Below are 14,818 nucleotides of genomic sequence, written 5' to 3'. Positions count from 1 at the left end.
AAGAGATATGTTATGGTTTACACCTTGGAATGATTATCTTCTAGTAGTATATTTTGAAAAGCTCTTTTAAAAACGCGTGGAAAATTGTATACAAGGTGACTCAACAATGATTAACCTCCCTTCTTAAAGCGATTTTTAACAATATTTTAAAAAAAACCCACAGTTGAAGTCACGCGGTAAAATGTGTAGCCAAGATAAGAGCTGAACGTTGTTGCAGAATCAATAGGGTAGAAATTAGTATTTTTATTTACTTCTTAATTTTGCACACAGTGCTAACTTTCCATAAGGGTCAACATTTTTTGTCGTCTTTGCAAAGCTTTGTGAACTAAATGAGAGAAACAGACATTCCTTCTGTTTTTTGAGACTATCCTTATTTATTTTTTTTTAAGAGCCCATAAGTGTGGTCATGTGTTGTTCAGTGCATATACTGATGGTGCTTTTGTAAGTTTGCGATAGCTTCATATTGATTGTGGAAGAAGATACACTGTTCATGGAAAGGGACAGAGTATATAGAAGAGAATGAAACAACTGATAAATATCCTGGTTCCAAATCCAGGCTTTAATTTTGCTTTTGAAAGACATTAAATGGGCACTACTGAAAATACATATTTGTAATCCTTGCTTGTAATACATTATTAAACTGGTAAAGATTTGTATTATTATTTAATTTTTCATTATTCATGCTTGTTTTTTCACTTTTTTTTTTCCAGCATTTTACTTAGCTTGGACAAATAAAACAGACTGACTTGCCTTTTATAATGAGTTTCACCTCCTGCTTCTCATGTGCTTGCATGGTTCTGTTTGTATTCACAAAATACCATGGAGATGTTTACATTAAAAAAATGAAGGTTTCCAAATAAACAGAAATATATTTTATAACTTGCTCTTTTCTTTAACCCGAAATTCTGCACCTCAACAAAGTTGAGTATTCTGTAGTACATTCTTTCAACATTGGTATGACAATATACCTAATCATTTTTCCCCTGCCAAATTTCGTACTCTATTATGTAGTGCCTGGATTTTCTCTTCAGCCATTTCCTACAGACCGCTGAAGGCATTGTACTCTGGAAACATGCTCCTTTTTCTGTGGTGCTGCATAGCATCCTTTGGCAGTGCTTTCAAATAGGATTCCCATCTAGTAGGGAACAGATTGGGATTTTGGAAACTGGAATTAAGAGAATAGGTTAGATTAAACGGCTGCTTTCGTTTGAGAAATGTAAATATTCCCTTCTTCTATGGAGACATTCTTAAGGAGGGTCCAAAATGTCACCTGCATCCGTAAGTTTTTTTTACATGTGATCACCACAGTCATTAAGGAAGAACTACCAACTGCCCAGACTAGACATCAAATCCCAGTAGGTGAGCTGAGCCAACCTAAAGAAAACAAATTCCGGCTTCTCAGGCACTGAATTCTCTTCCATCTCAGTCCCCTTCTGGCTTTCTAGCACAAAGGAGGCAGGGGGAGCAGTGGGGCAATGTGCCTTGTGCATCTGCATTCCTTAGTCTAGCTAGCATGCCCAGATTCCTGGATGTGCTGTTCAGATCATTAATGAGAGATTTTTCAGTCAATATCAGTCTTTGTTTTGGAGATAGGTATGTTTACAGCTATTAATTGTAAAGAGGATCAGATCTCAACTTGTTATAATGTCCCTCTGAATTTATTTGATATCCACTGATTGTAACAAGAAAAAAAAATCATAGCTCAGGACAATAGACCTTTGTAGTTCAGAGTCCTTCATAACAAATGACAGGGCCAGGAACAGGGTGGTTTGATGGTGTCTGATTGAAAGGTAGCATTCAGTGCAGGGAATAAAGCAAAGGTAAAATCTGGTCATGACTTGTGAGGACTGAAGATTTTTTACATCTATACTAGAATCTCTATCGCAGCTCTGATTTTTATGTGATTTTTATCATTTGAAAATGCCTTTGTGTGAATTTTTAATTTCTTCCTTCCACCAGCTACTACTGTAGCTAGGCCCATTAGTTGAGCTGCTGAAAATGGAGATCTTGCTGCCAATAAAAGTAGGAGATTTAGATTAGTTTTCTGTTGTTCATATTCTGAATGCACGCATGTGCACACAAATACATTTAAAAAAAAATATCCACACCCAAAATCCATTCACAACCCCTGAATACGTGTGCTACTATATGGTTTAGAACACTTACTAATGATATACAGCACATTGCTAACTACAAAAATTCTCAGATGTCATTAAACTTAAGCAGCTGTGTTAAAATACAGGCGAAGTTAGCGCAAATAACCAGCAGCTATTTTTCTGAACCCAGTCTTATGCCCAGTGCAGCATTTATCTAGATGACTGCAGATCTGCACTTTTTTTCTGTTTTCTCCTTGTCTCCTCCCCAAGGCTTGCTTCTACCAAACATATAGCAGGAATGTGCTGTGGTGGATGTCAGAGGCAAACTAATGGATCTTTTTGTTCTGTCTAGACTTCTAAGATCAGTGTTGACAATAAATAAAGCAAGAAAATCAGATGAATTAAGAAAGCACTGTGATAAATGCCTGTAACAATAGCATTGTTTAAAATATAGAGGATACCACTGAATTCTTTTGTTATGGTTGAGTCCTGTGTTTGAGACAGTTCAAGGTTGCTTATGGGGTTTCCTGCTATGCCCTTATCAAGAATTTTGTGAATGAGACAAAAATGTTGGTTAGAGTGTAACCTTTTGGAATTGGAACAGAGTACGTGTTGAGTGGATTATGAAGGTGAAAGTCTAAAAGCATTTAATTTATGGAAAACATTTATCTTTGCATGGAATACTTTAGGAGTTTTTGTTTTGTAGAATATTGATTAAAACAGACCCCAGAAACAGCAATACCGTGTGGTATTTAATTATTTTTACAGATCAGAACAGTTTTTAATAAGTGTGTCTCAGATTATCATTGAGAACACTCTGAGTGGAAACCCATTACACCACCTTCTTTCTTAAATACACAAAATGGAAGGATGAGATCAAGTGTGTACCCCTTGTGGTAAAATCCCTTGCCTCAGTGTGTATGATGTACAATTGTACATCTGTCTTTGTTTAATTCAGCATGTTTTCCTTTTTCCGTAACAGAAACAGACATTTTTATTCTTTGTTGTAGCACATGCGCACCATGCTGAGAGCTTTTATTATGATAAAAATGGCATAGTACACAACCTTCACTGGCACTAACTTGATAGCTTTCAGAGAAAAACACAAAGCAATGATATTACGAGTAGGTAGGTGTAAGAGTTCAATGACAGCGAAGTGAAAACAGTGGGTTAAAACTGACCCTATTAAGGTTTGGGCTACACTTGAAAATTATGTTGGCTTATCTTCATGGGTCAAGGATGTGAAAAAAATTACACCCCTGACTTAGTTAGCTATGCCAACCTGACCCGCATGTAGACACAGCTACCTCGATGGAGGAATGCTTCTGTCAACATAGCTATCTTCATTTAAGGAGGTTGTATTCCTACACTGATGTAAAAACCCCTTCTGTCAGTTTAGACTGTATCTACACTCCTGATTTATGCAAGCACAGCAACGGCGAGATGTTGGTATAGTCTCTGTAATGTAGACATACCCCTACCCTTTATACAATTTGTGTCTGTTTCTCTGAAATGTTAGCATAAAGAACCAGTGTGTTAAGAAATAAAATCACTTTACCTGTACTTCTTGTTGTTGTGTCCAAGTAGTGCCACCACATGCTGGGATTTGTGCAAGTCCATAGAAAGTCACATTCCTGTCCCCAAAAGCTCGCAATCTAATATAAGCAACATAGCAACAAGGGTGAGGCTACAATAAATAATAGCAGCTTTACAGTTCAGAGAAGAGGTTCCATATGTAAGGAGAGGCATTGACGTGTGAAGCAATTAAATAGCTTGAAATCACCCTTTGTGGATTTTTATAAAGGGAAATCTATACGTAAGGAGTAGTGCTGGAGATATGTTAGGAGTCTTTTTCAAATTTGTTAAACTGCATGTATATGTTTTTAAAATTTACATATCTGCTACATCTCTGCTTTATCTTAAGCAAGTGACTTTGTGTAAGCAAAAGCATTTTACTCTGATTTTTCTAGATGTAAACAAATTAAATCTCAAATTGATAGTCATGTTTTAAAATTGCCAATACTGATCTTCCTTTTAAAATTATTATTATACATGTTTAATAGAATGTAATATGTGTGCAGAGTTTTAAAGAAGAGATTTCTATTAAGTTCTGGTACCGTGTGTTAGTTCGGTGCCTCAAAATCCTCTCAAGGCACCCTGAAAGATGTGCCAAGACGATGTGTCTCCTTCTGCCTGGTGTGGTAAGCAGGTCAGTGCTGTTTGTGTTGGTGAGGCAGTGAGCCTGTGTGTGTGTGGAGGGAGGAGGAGGACGACATGTCATGTGACTTCACTCCAGACTCATAAACAACTGTCATGTGGTCTCTCAGACCTTCAATGCTCAGTGCGCAGGAGTACAAAAGCAGCAACGCTATCCCTTTGGAACTCTTCTGTCAGTTGCCATCAGTTGATGTTGATGTTAGCATTTTAGGAGTGAACAGTGACTGGAACAATGCATCGCTTTTTATATTTCCATATTGAAACTTTTCCTTTTGGTCTAGATTTAAATACATCCTGTGTCTTGTTCATACTGTGAAAAAGGGGAGGGTTGGGGTGTGTGCTCCAGTAAGTTATTTGGCCTGGAATAGACAAGGGTTGTTGACTCAATCCCGAAGTTTGTGTAAGCAGACAGAGCTGACTAAAATGCATCTGATTTTCAGTTTGGGATTAAATAAACTACGAAGCATGTCAGTAGTGTTAGTCCTGAGTGTGATATTAGAGAATTTTTTGATGCACATAGAATGGTGTACATACTCTGGATTTCAAAGGAGTCGTTCTGTAAATTTTTCATACTTAACAAATATAGACATTTTAAGAGAACTGACTTTTGGTAGAAAAAGTGTTCGCTGCTTGGTTTTTCTCACTATAATCAGTGAAAGTCTAGCACACTGGATGGTAGGTTGTTCATTGGAACATTCTGTTTACCTTTTGTTATATTTCAAAAGCATTTTGTTTGAAGTTTAATCACTACTAGATTTCTCTTGTGTTGAGCCTGTTGATTTACTTATGCGGACGTTGAAAATTCGAATGCATTACCATCTTTGAGAGCCCATATTCTGTACTTCCTCGGTGAGAACATACCATGGGTCATGAGATCATACTTTTCTCCTAAATAAATTTCACTTGTAGCCTTTGTCTTTAATGCAGCTTCAGCCATTGGAATCTGTTTTGTAGTTTTTTTGGAAGCTGTTGCTGAACGTCAGTAGTGCTATTTTATCGAATTAACCACAACCTAAAAGTACAGAAGCCAGATGAGAGCTTGTCTGAATTCTGCATTCATGCTGTTTATCCAGACTGCTATTATTAATAATAATTTAATGATGCTCTGTTCTTATTTAGTGTGTGTGTGTGTGTGTGTGTGTGTGTGTGTGTGTATAGATAGATATATAAAAATATAGTCGTATGAATGAATCACCCAAACTGTTTTGGGCACTTCGCCGAAACAGAATAAAACCACCCCCTGTCCCCAGTAGCTTGCTATGTCAATGGACGCTACTATATAGTACAGCCAAAGCAGTGGTCCCCAAACTGTGGAGTGTGCCCTCTTGGGGGGGGCACAGAGGAACATTCGGGGATACGCTGTGGGGCCCAGGCCAGCCCCTGGGGGCGGGGAGGGCAGAAGCACCACCCAGCCCTGCTCTGCCCCCAGATCTGCTGCAGCCCCAGCTCCAGCCCCAAACACGGTCCCAGCTCAGCTCCAGCCCCTGACTGGCTGACTGGCTCAGCTCCAGCCCCCTGGCTCCCAACCCCAGCTGCAACTCTGCTCCCAGCCCAGCTCCTGACTGTGGGATCCTGAGAGATTATAGGACTCCTGGCAAAGATGTAATGCTCATGTTAATTCCTTTAATCTCTCCCCTTCCCCCTCTCCTCCCCCCCACCAGTTTATAGGGAATAATTTAGCAGATCTTTGTTTTGAGGGCTTGTGGCAAGGAAGGGTTTGAAGTTGCAGAAGGAGATAATCCAGGCCAGGAGGGGACTGTGGGAAAAGACTGGGGGTGCTTGTGGGAGGCAAGAATTAAGGGATGTGGGAGGTGGTAGAACTGGCAGAGTGTAGTGTATGAAAAGGAGAATCCTGGAAATGCATCCGATGAAGTGAGCTGTAGCTCACGAAAGCTTATGCTCAATTAAATTTGTTAGTCTCTAAGGTGCCACAAGTACTTCTTTTCTTTTTGCGAATACAGACTAACATGGCTGCTACTCTGAAACCTGGAAAGGAGGGTGAGTTTGAATTTGATATGATGGGAGGAATGAGGAGCCAGTGCAGGGTCTGGAGAATGGGGAGTGACGGAGGAGGCGATTTCTGAACCTTAGCATTCTAGGTGGCAGAGGATCCTATTTTGAATTGCTACATTTAAAAGAAATTCAGTCATGAGTGGTCACTGCCAGGTTTTTCTTGTGTTGAGCCTTTTGAATGTTTTGTTATCTATTGCACCAAGAGCATCTAGTGCTTTTTAAAATATTTTCTCTGCCTCAGAAGTATTTTACTGCTGAACAACACAGTGACCTGCTTGTTCTCTAAGCACCAAATAAATTTGTTAGTCTCTAAGGTGCCACAAGTAGTCCTTTTCTTTTTTCTAAACCATGTTGTCCTTTTTTTGCTGGCCCCTGGGAGAAAGGGATGGTCTTGAGAAGAAGACCTTCCACTGAGTCTCCAGATATCTGGGTTCTGTTCCCAGTTCTGCCAAAGCTCTGCTATGTGGCCATGAGCAAGTCACTTTACATCTGTGTGTCTGTTACCTCATCGGGGAAATGTTGATACTACATCCCCACCTCTTGGGAATGCCGAAGATTAATTCACCAACGTTTGAGAGCGACTCAACTTGTGATGATCACCAAAGAAAAGCCTGCAAATGAATAAACAGTATGACTGTCTAGTGGGAGCAATATGTACTTTGGAGGATGGATGGGGGCTGGGGGGAGAAGGCCAGCAAGACAGAATGGAAATCCTGTGTGTCCCAAACTGACTAAATCCTCCCCACCCCAAAAAAGAAGCAATCACAAACCATTTGCTCACGCTGGTGAGTATATAAGAAGCAAAAAGGCGGACGAACAGGTTTCTCTCAACATTAATAAAGAAGCATATTAATGGCATTATTCTTTGTTTACAAATAATTACCCACCTGTGACTGAGTTCTAAATATTCAACAGAATTTTAAAGCGTTGACATTTGCTTGGTCAATAGTCTGTGTGGATCTGTAGTAAAGGGTAAGAAACAAAATTGTGTTTCAAATTTCGATACAGTGTTTGTTTAGATAGTAGCCAAAGGTTCATGTGCCAAATTACTTTAAAAAAAAAAAAAAAAAAAAAAAAGCGAGAGAGTGATTGATTCTAGGGGTTTCTGGCTCTTCAAAATACATTATTGAGGACTTTGTTGAAAGATAAATCTATTAGATATGCACTTCCTTATCACGAAAAGCCTAAAGTTCTCCAGTGTATAGAACTAAATAGTGTTTCCTTTTCACTGATGCATTTCATAGTCCTCCTTCCAAGCTAACTCTTACATTAAATTAATCCAGCTCTGACTCGCATACATTCATCATGATTTTTCACAGTAAGGTCACTGGTTCAGGGCCTGCTATATCTGGTCAGGTGAGCCTCATCACTTCCTTCAGTCATGAAGATGTATTTGTTCTGCATCAAAGACAGTAACTGTTTTGATCATTTAAAATTGGAATAATCTTCATCACAATGGGGTTTGAACAGAATGTGTTTTTTATCACAGCTGCCTTCCTGAGATTGGATCTGGTTGATTTTAGGTTTCAGGGGATTGATTTTATACATTCTTGAAGTCTTAATGAGTCTGTTCATCTGCAGTTGCTGGTAAGAACCACTGACACTCAAACGTACATCCCCAACCCAAACCAGCCTAGTTTTTAAAACTCATTTAAAAAAATCTGGCTTTTGCTTTGCCCTCTTTTTGTCATGTATGTACTGCCAGCTGGGTAAGTGTTCAGACCCGCAGGTCCCCTGAGTAGTATTCGGTAATACTATACAATGGGCTGTAATTTGGCTCTTAAGAAGGAGGAGCACGAAAACATTCAGTTTATATCAAATGTATTTTGGGGGAAGCAGGAGTCTCAGGTAATGATAACAGGGGATTGGATATCAAGACAATCGAGCTCTTCTATTCCCAACTCTGTCGCTGATTCAGAGTAACCTTGGATAACTGATCCTCTTGTTGCTTTAATTTCCCCTGTTTCAAAATTGGCATAAAAATTCCCACTTTAGATTTAATGCTTCAGAAAGCATTTTGAGAACTGCTGATTAAAAGGCACTGTATAAATGCGAAGTATATATTTTCCCATCTTTAAGCTTTCAATGAAGTTTAATTTGGAGGAGTCAGGGCCAAGAGGCTGATACTAGCAAGAGCGTGTTCTTAAAAATGAAAAGAAAGGAACAGAAGTTTTGAAGGAGGAAACATCGGTTTAAAAGATTTTTTTTAAAAGCTTCACAGTAAAACTGTCAATGGATTAAAAGTTCCCCTTCTGCAGGAGGGAAGATGGGGGTGGGTGGTGGGTGGAAAGCAGAAAGGTGAGACAATTCCCAGTTCTGAGATCCTTTTGGAACAGTTAATCCTCCTGCACTAACGTGACACCAATGAACCCTACTTCTTTGGGGACCTTCTCATAAGAGTCGGGTGGTTTTTTTTCATCTTTTTGGGTTTTTTGGTCATCATTTAACAACCCAGTTTTTTCTCTGGTGTGTAGACAAAATGCATCAAACTAATCTGGGAGATATTTGAGCTGAATATGTATTGACAATAGCAGCTCTTCTTCATCTCCCCTGAAATGTCGTCTCTAATTTATAAAAACAAACTGCTTAAAAAGAAAGCCCTTGAACTTTGTGCAGAAATCTGTTGCTATGTAATTTGCAATTTAAATGATACTTTGCTATATTTGACTACAGGCAAAATCAGCTATGTTATTCCTATCCAATTTAATGCTTATAGCTTTGGGTGTGTGTTGTCGTTCCAAAGAGGGGACGATCTTGGAATATTTCCTTTTTTTCTGGCTTTTTTGTTTTTTGAGGCCCTACTAGCAAAGAGGGTATGCAAAGAATTCAACCCCTTTCCCTTCATTACTCTTCTACCAAAGTTCAGCCCTGGTTTACACACACACTTGTACTTAGGCAGAGGTGTGATTTTTAAACCGATTTGTCCGGCCAGGTATTTGTACTGCTTTAACTAATAGTTTTTAAACCGATTCTACTTAATCGAGTGACCTGTGTGGTATATGGACACAAGGCCTCTATCAATCCAGGAATTCACGGTTCAGTTTTTTACACTAAGCAGCATCTTATCTGCTACGAGCCTTGGAAGGGAAAAAAGGGATTTGAATAGTGAAAATTTCCACAGGCTTCCTGTGCTGTGTGGTGGTATTACATGATCTCATGACATAGCTAGACCTATATAGACTAGACCAGAGGTGGGCAAACTATGGCCCATGGGCCACATCCGGCCCATGGGACTGTGCTGCCCAGCCCTTGAGCTCCCGGCCACTCCCCTGCTGTCCCCACTCCCCTGCAGCCTCACCTCGCTGCGCCACCAGCGCTCTGGCCCGCTGCTCCTGCCAGGCAGCACGGCGGCATGGCTGCCAGCTCCTGCTGCTCTGAGAGCGGCATGGTAAGGGGTGGGGAGTGGGAGGGTTGGATAAGGGGCAGGGGGTCCTGGGGAGCAGTCAGGACAGGGGATGGTTGGATGGGGCGGAGGTTCTGGGGGTGGGGGGCGGTCAGGGGACAGGGAACAGGGGGGTTGGATCGGCATGGGAGTCCCGGGGGCCTGTCAGGGGGCAGGGGTGTGGATAGGGATGGGGGCAGTCAGGGGACAGGGAGCAGTGGGCTTGGATTGGGGGTGGGGTCCCGGGGGAGCGGTTGGGGTTGCGGGTCCTGGGAGGGGACGGTCAGGGGACAAGGAGCCGGGGGGGGGGGGGGGTTTGGATGGGTCGGGCGTTCTGAGGGGAGCAGTCAGGGGGGAGGGGGTGGATAGGGGGCAGGGGCCAGGCAGTTTGGGAACGCACAGCCTTTCCTACCCGGCCCTCCATACAGTTTCGCACCCCAATGTGGCCCTCGGGCCAAAAAGTTTGCCCACCCCTGGACGAGACCTACTTGCGTCCAAAAACAAGTCACTTAGCTGTTTTTCCAGACAGATGGACATACAGGCCAAGGGGACAGATACTCTCTCATCTGTATGTCTTCCTATGGGACAATACCACTAGACCCTTAATAGCCAAGAATATGTAGTGCAGGGGTGACCGACCTGTGGCTCTTCAGAGGTTAATATGCAGCTCCTTGCATAGACACCAACTCCGGGGCTGGATCTACAGGCGCCAAGTTTCCAATGTGCTACAGGGTGCTCACTGCTCAACCCCTGGCTCTGCCCCAGCCCCACTTCACTCCTTCCCCCAAGGCCCCTGCCCTTTCCCCTGAGTCTGCCACGCCCTTGCTGCTCCTCCTCCCTTCCCCCTCCAAGCCTCCTGCACACCACAAAACAGCTGATCATGGCGGGTGGGAGGCACAGGGATGGAGGGTTAGGTGCTGTTTGGCGGTGCTGCTGGTGAAGGGGAGACACTGCGGGTGGGATGGGGGGTAGAGCTGATGGGGGGCTGCTGCTGTGTTACTGTGGCTCTTTGGCAATGCACACTGGTAAATTCTGGCTCTTTCTCAGGTGCAGATTGGCCACCCCTGATACAGTGCTTGGACTGCATTAACTTAATTTGGATCAGCTTTATTTCTTACAGTGTAGAAAATATTTATTATCACAGTTTGCATACTTGATGTATTCTCTGAATATATTGACAGAGGATGGAAGAGGCTGAATATTTTAGTAGGAAGAACACTGCATAGATTGAGAAGTATGCCTTTAATAACTTGACCTCTGTAACCAAGGGCATCTGCAATCTGTTGGCTGAATGTGAACCATGATTGGGAGGGATTTGAATTGTCACAATGTTTACTGCAATATGGTTGGGAACTAAAACGATAATGCCTGAGATTTGCATTTCTTGGCAATGTTTCAGGTGTGCAGGTGTTTGTAGGTGAAGTGAGCTGTAGCTCACGAAAGCTTATGCTCAAATAAATTGGTTAGTCTCTAAGATGCCTCAAGTACTCCTTTTCTTTTTGCGAATACAGACTAACACGGCTGTTACTCTGAAACCTGTAAGTTTAGTAATTTCTAGGGCAAACAAAGCCATGTACAAAGCCTGCATGCAGCCTGTGCTAACTGTAGCTACTGGTTACATAATTTGGTGATTATCTTTCTGTGTAGTTTAGATGAAAGGTGGATATCACCTCTTTCCTCATTCTCGATACCCCTTACCTCTGCTAAACGTGAAACATGTTCACCAAAATGTTACTTTAAAAAAACCAAAAACCTGGAAGTATGTCGGTTAAATTGGAAAGCTTGTCTGGAAAAGAGTCCCAAAGCTTGGAGTTTTACAGCACAGTTCAAAAATATTATACCGTGTGCGTGAGTCCCTGTCTCCCCTCCCCTCCTCCCCCCCCCCCCCCCCCCGGAGTCTATTACTTCACAATTTTAAAAAGATATGCTACACCTTGCTATGCTCAACTCATCAAAGAGACTTTTTAACATTTCCTTCCTCCCTTATTTGGATAGAAGGGAAAATACTTCCAAATATGTTTTATTAGTTCTCTCAAAGTGAATAGCACTCGAGCCCCTTGGGATAATTTTAGGTTTTCTTCTTGCTGAATGGGAGGTGACTTCTTTAATAGCTTTTAAAAAGTTTGTCTTGTATACAGACATGTGCAAAGCGATGGAAAGCAGAATTAAGCCAGTAACTTTATTGTGTAAATGGTGGAAAGGACTAATTTTTCTTACGAGCACGTGACGCATGAGAAATGCTTGTACCTTGGCAGCTTTGTTGTTAAGTAAAACACAATTTTAAAAAATAAAATAAAATAAAAACAAAACACATACACCCTCACACTGGAAAAAAATGGTAAAACATCCTGCTTCTGTGTACATAGAAAATCTGCTGTATGACTGTATACTTGGAGCAATGACCCTGATCCTAGGATGAAAGGGAAGATGAGCTGGGTGTTTCCATTTTGCATCTTCATGATGAGAATTGAATTTACAAGCAGTATAGAACAAGTATGACCATGGTGGCAATTAACAAATGATGACTTCAGTCCTTGCCTTTTATTTCAGGATGTTATAATTGTTTGCAAAACATGTTCTGGTTTTCTGTCGCTTGCTAGTACTTGTTCTGAGTGCATGTAAAACACAAACAAACCAAGTGGGATGGTTTATGCCAATTCACAGCAACACCTCTTCTAACAGCTTGTGTTTTAAAGGCAATGCTTTAGGATGCTCTGTTGAACTTTGAAGATAGCAGCTGCTTCGGCTTAGTATCCAAATCCACCTATGTCGCTCTACATCTTTTTATTTTTTTTTTCCTTTTTAGAAAGGAGTTCTAAAACATTCAATATATATGTTTTGTGACTTCGGGATAAGGCATCTGAAGGAAGATTTTATGTTTACTAAATGGAAACTTAGTCCATGATTTGTGTAGACAATGCATTTCTTGTTTTAACGTCTTTGTTACTTTGCTGATCATAATTTCTGTTACTGTGTAGGAGCATTTAGACTCTGTCCTAAGCATCCAAAACTTACAATTCTCATGATATGTTAAACTTGTTGACTCCTAAATAAAATAGTTTGAACTGGAGTGCAAACGGACTGCTTTACATTGTGGACTTTTTGTGGAAATTGCCTTAGTTCTCATGCCCAGGCTAGAATGCCAGACTCTGGTTTAGAAAAAGAAAAATGTTTGCCAAGCTTCCTCTCCTTGTTTTCCATTTTGTGTTGCAGTGGTGTTCTCCACTGAACTGCCATTTCATTCCAATATGACAGCACAACCTAGTTGTCACGCTGTTTCAGGGTGACTTTATATTGGCCTTGGAAACCTGGTAAAAATACTTGTTCTAGTTTTGTTACTTACTGCAGCAGAATGGGAATGCTAGTCCTTGGTGTAAGTGATGATATTTTATCTCATTATGGTGTCCATAGTAGGATCCTCCTGTAAGATTAGACCATTTTAAGGAGTTATGAGGAGGCAGTAGTGGAATCCCTTTGTATACCGGCGTCTTAAAATGCACCAGCATAAAACACTCCTGGGGGAATTCTGTGCCAAAAAATTAAAAATTCTGCACATATTTTAAAATTCTGCATATTTTATTTGTCAAAATAACATAATATCACTCCAGTTTCAATTATTTTGGTAATTTATTTCAAAATACCTCTCAGCAAGTGTGTCTGCAACAATACAGACGACAAAAAAAGATTCAGGAAATGTTTCTAGACAAATCATTACTAGGTATATTGACTGATATAGAACTTTAATAATTTGTTTAAACTACAATGAAGAAATGTATTTCCCGCACCCCTCAGAAGCAGTGCAAAGGCTTGGGGGAGTTGGGTAATGGAGGAGTTGAGGGAGAGGGAAGTAATTTCTGGGAAGGAGCTTGGGAGTGAACCTGGGGGGTTGTTGGGTGTGGGTGGGAGAAGTATGGAACAGGTTTTTGGGGGGGGGGGGAAGGAGGACGGATTGGCTAACCCTTACCCTCTCCCATTCAGTCAGGAACATCTGCCTCTGTCTGCATGTGTCCCTGCACCCCCATCAATGTTCCCTCTAATTTTTTCCACCCATGTGCAGAATAAATTTTGTTATGTGTAATGTGCGGCTGTGCGCCACCAGTAGAAACAAAAAACCTAGATATGATATATATAATTTTAAAAAGTTACCATAGGGATAATTGCTCCAGCCAGAACAGTGAGGCATTTTAGAACTCAGTGTTCAAAGAATTAAATTTAAGTGTAAGAGAGAAATGAAAATTATGAAATGTATAGACCAGTCAAAAAACTAAAATAACACACTTTGAAAGAATAAAATTACAGAGAATATATGTGCATTGCAATATATGTGAAGAAGTAACCTGTGTGTGTGTGTGTGTGTGTGTGTGAGAGAGTCCCCTCTACCCTGCTCTGTGGAGTTGGGGTACAGGGGCTGGGGGAGGGCGACACCATGATATCAGCACTCTCCTTTCCCCTCTTTATTCCCCCCCCCGCCCCCGCTCTGCACAGCCAGCAGGAGGGTCCCGGAAGCAGCTGCAGGAGCAATGTGCCCGGCTCTGCCAATCAACTGCATGGAGCCGGGCAACGTGCTCTGCCAATCAACTGCATGGCACTTGAATCTCTTCTGGGCGGCTGCCCAACCACGCAGTTTACAGGGAACATGGACCCCCGCTCCCATTCAGCCCATGGCTCAATGTTATCACCCCAGTAGCTCCTGTTCCCCCACTGCCGTCTGTCCCCCCCCACTAGCCCTTCTGAAGCCCAGTCTGTGTGACCCCACCCCCAGCAGCCTCGTGTGCCCCAATCTATCCACCCTTCCCCCCCTATTCTGTCCCTCCTCCCCTGGCCCTGGGGATTGGGAGCTGTGAGGAAGGCAGCCTCTGTCCCCTCCCTCTCCATTGCTGACTTCTCCAGCTGGTGAGAAGGTGCCCCCTCTGCCAGCGCCACATCAGCTCCTGGTGAGCCAAAGATGTAATTGCAGCTTCCTTTCACCTCCCCATCAGAATCAATTATTCTGCAGGGGACATTGCCACTGCGCAAGTGCAGAATTACAGAATTTCCTCAAGAGTAATAAAAGGAGGAAGGGATTGTTACAATATTGATAACTACACAATCCCCTTAGCTTTCAACTACT

The 14,818-nt window shown here is 41.8% G+C and overlaps 1 protein-coding gene and 1 long non-coding RNA gene across 2 annotated transcripts in view; one reads left to right on the top strand and one right to left on the bottom strand.

The window, feature by feature from the left end:
* Positions 1 to 14,818, top strand: part of IGF1R (insulin like growth factor 1 receptor) — a 272,165-nt gene that overhangs the window by 181,071 nt on the left and 76,276 nt on the right. The gene's annotated exons all lie outside the window — the stretch shown is intronic.
* On the bottom strand, positions 532 to 4,369 carry LOC141994577 (uncharacterized). Its single transcript, XR_012641173.1, has 3 exons — positions 4,214 to 4,369; positions 3,655 to 3,751; positions 532 to 1,165 (listed from the first exon to the last, which is right to left on the bottom strand). It is a non-coding gene; the product is annotated as an uncharacterized LOC141994577 (long non-coding RNA).

Source organism: Natator depressus, chromosome 10 (assembly GCF_965152275.1).
Source record: "Natator depressus isolate rNatDep1 chromosome 10, rNatDep2.hap1, whole genome shotgun sequence".
Taxonomy (NCBI): Eukaryota; Metazoa; Chordata; order Testudines; family Cheloniidae; genus Natator; species Natator depressus.
Note: the sequence above shows the minus strand (reverse complement) of the source record. Positions and strands in the feature narration are given on the sequence as shown.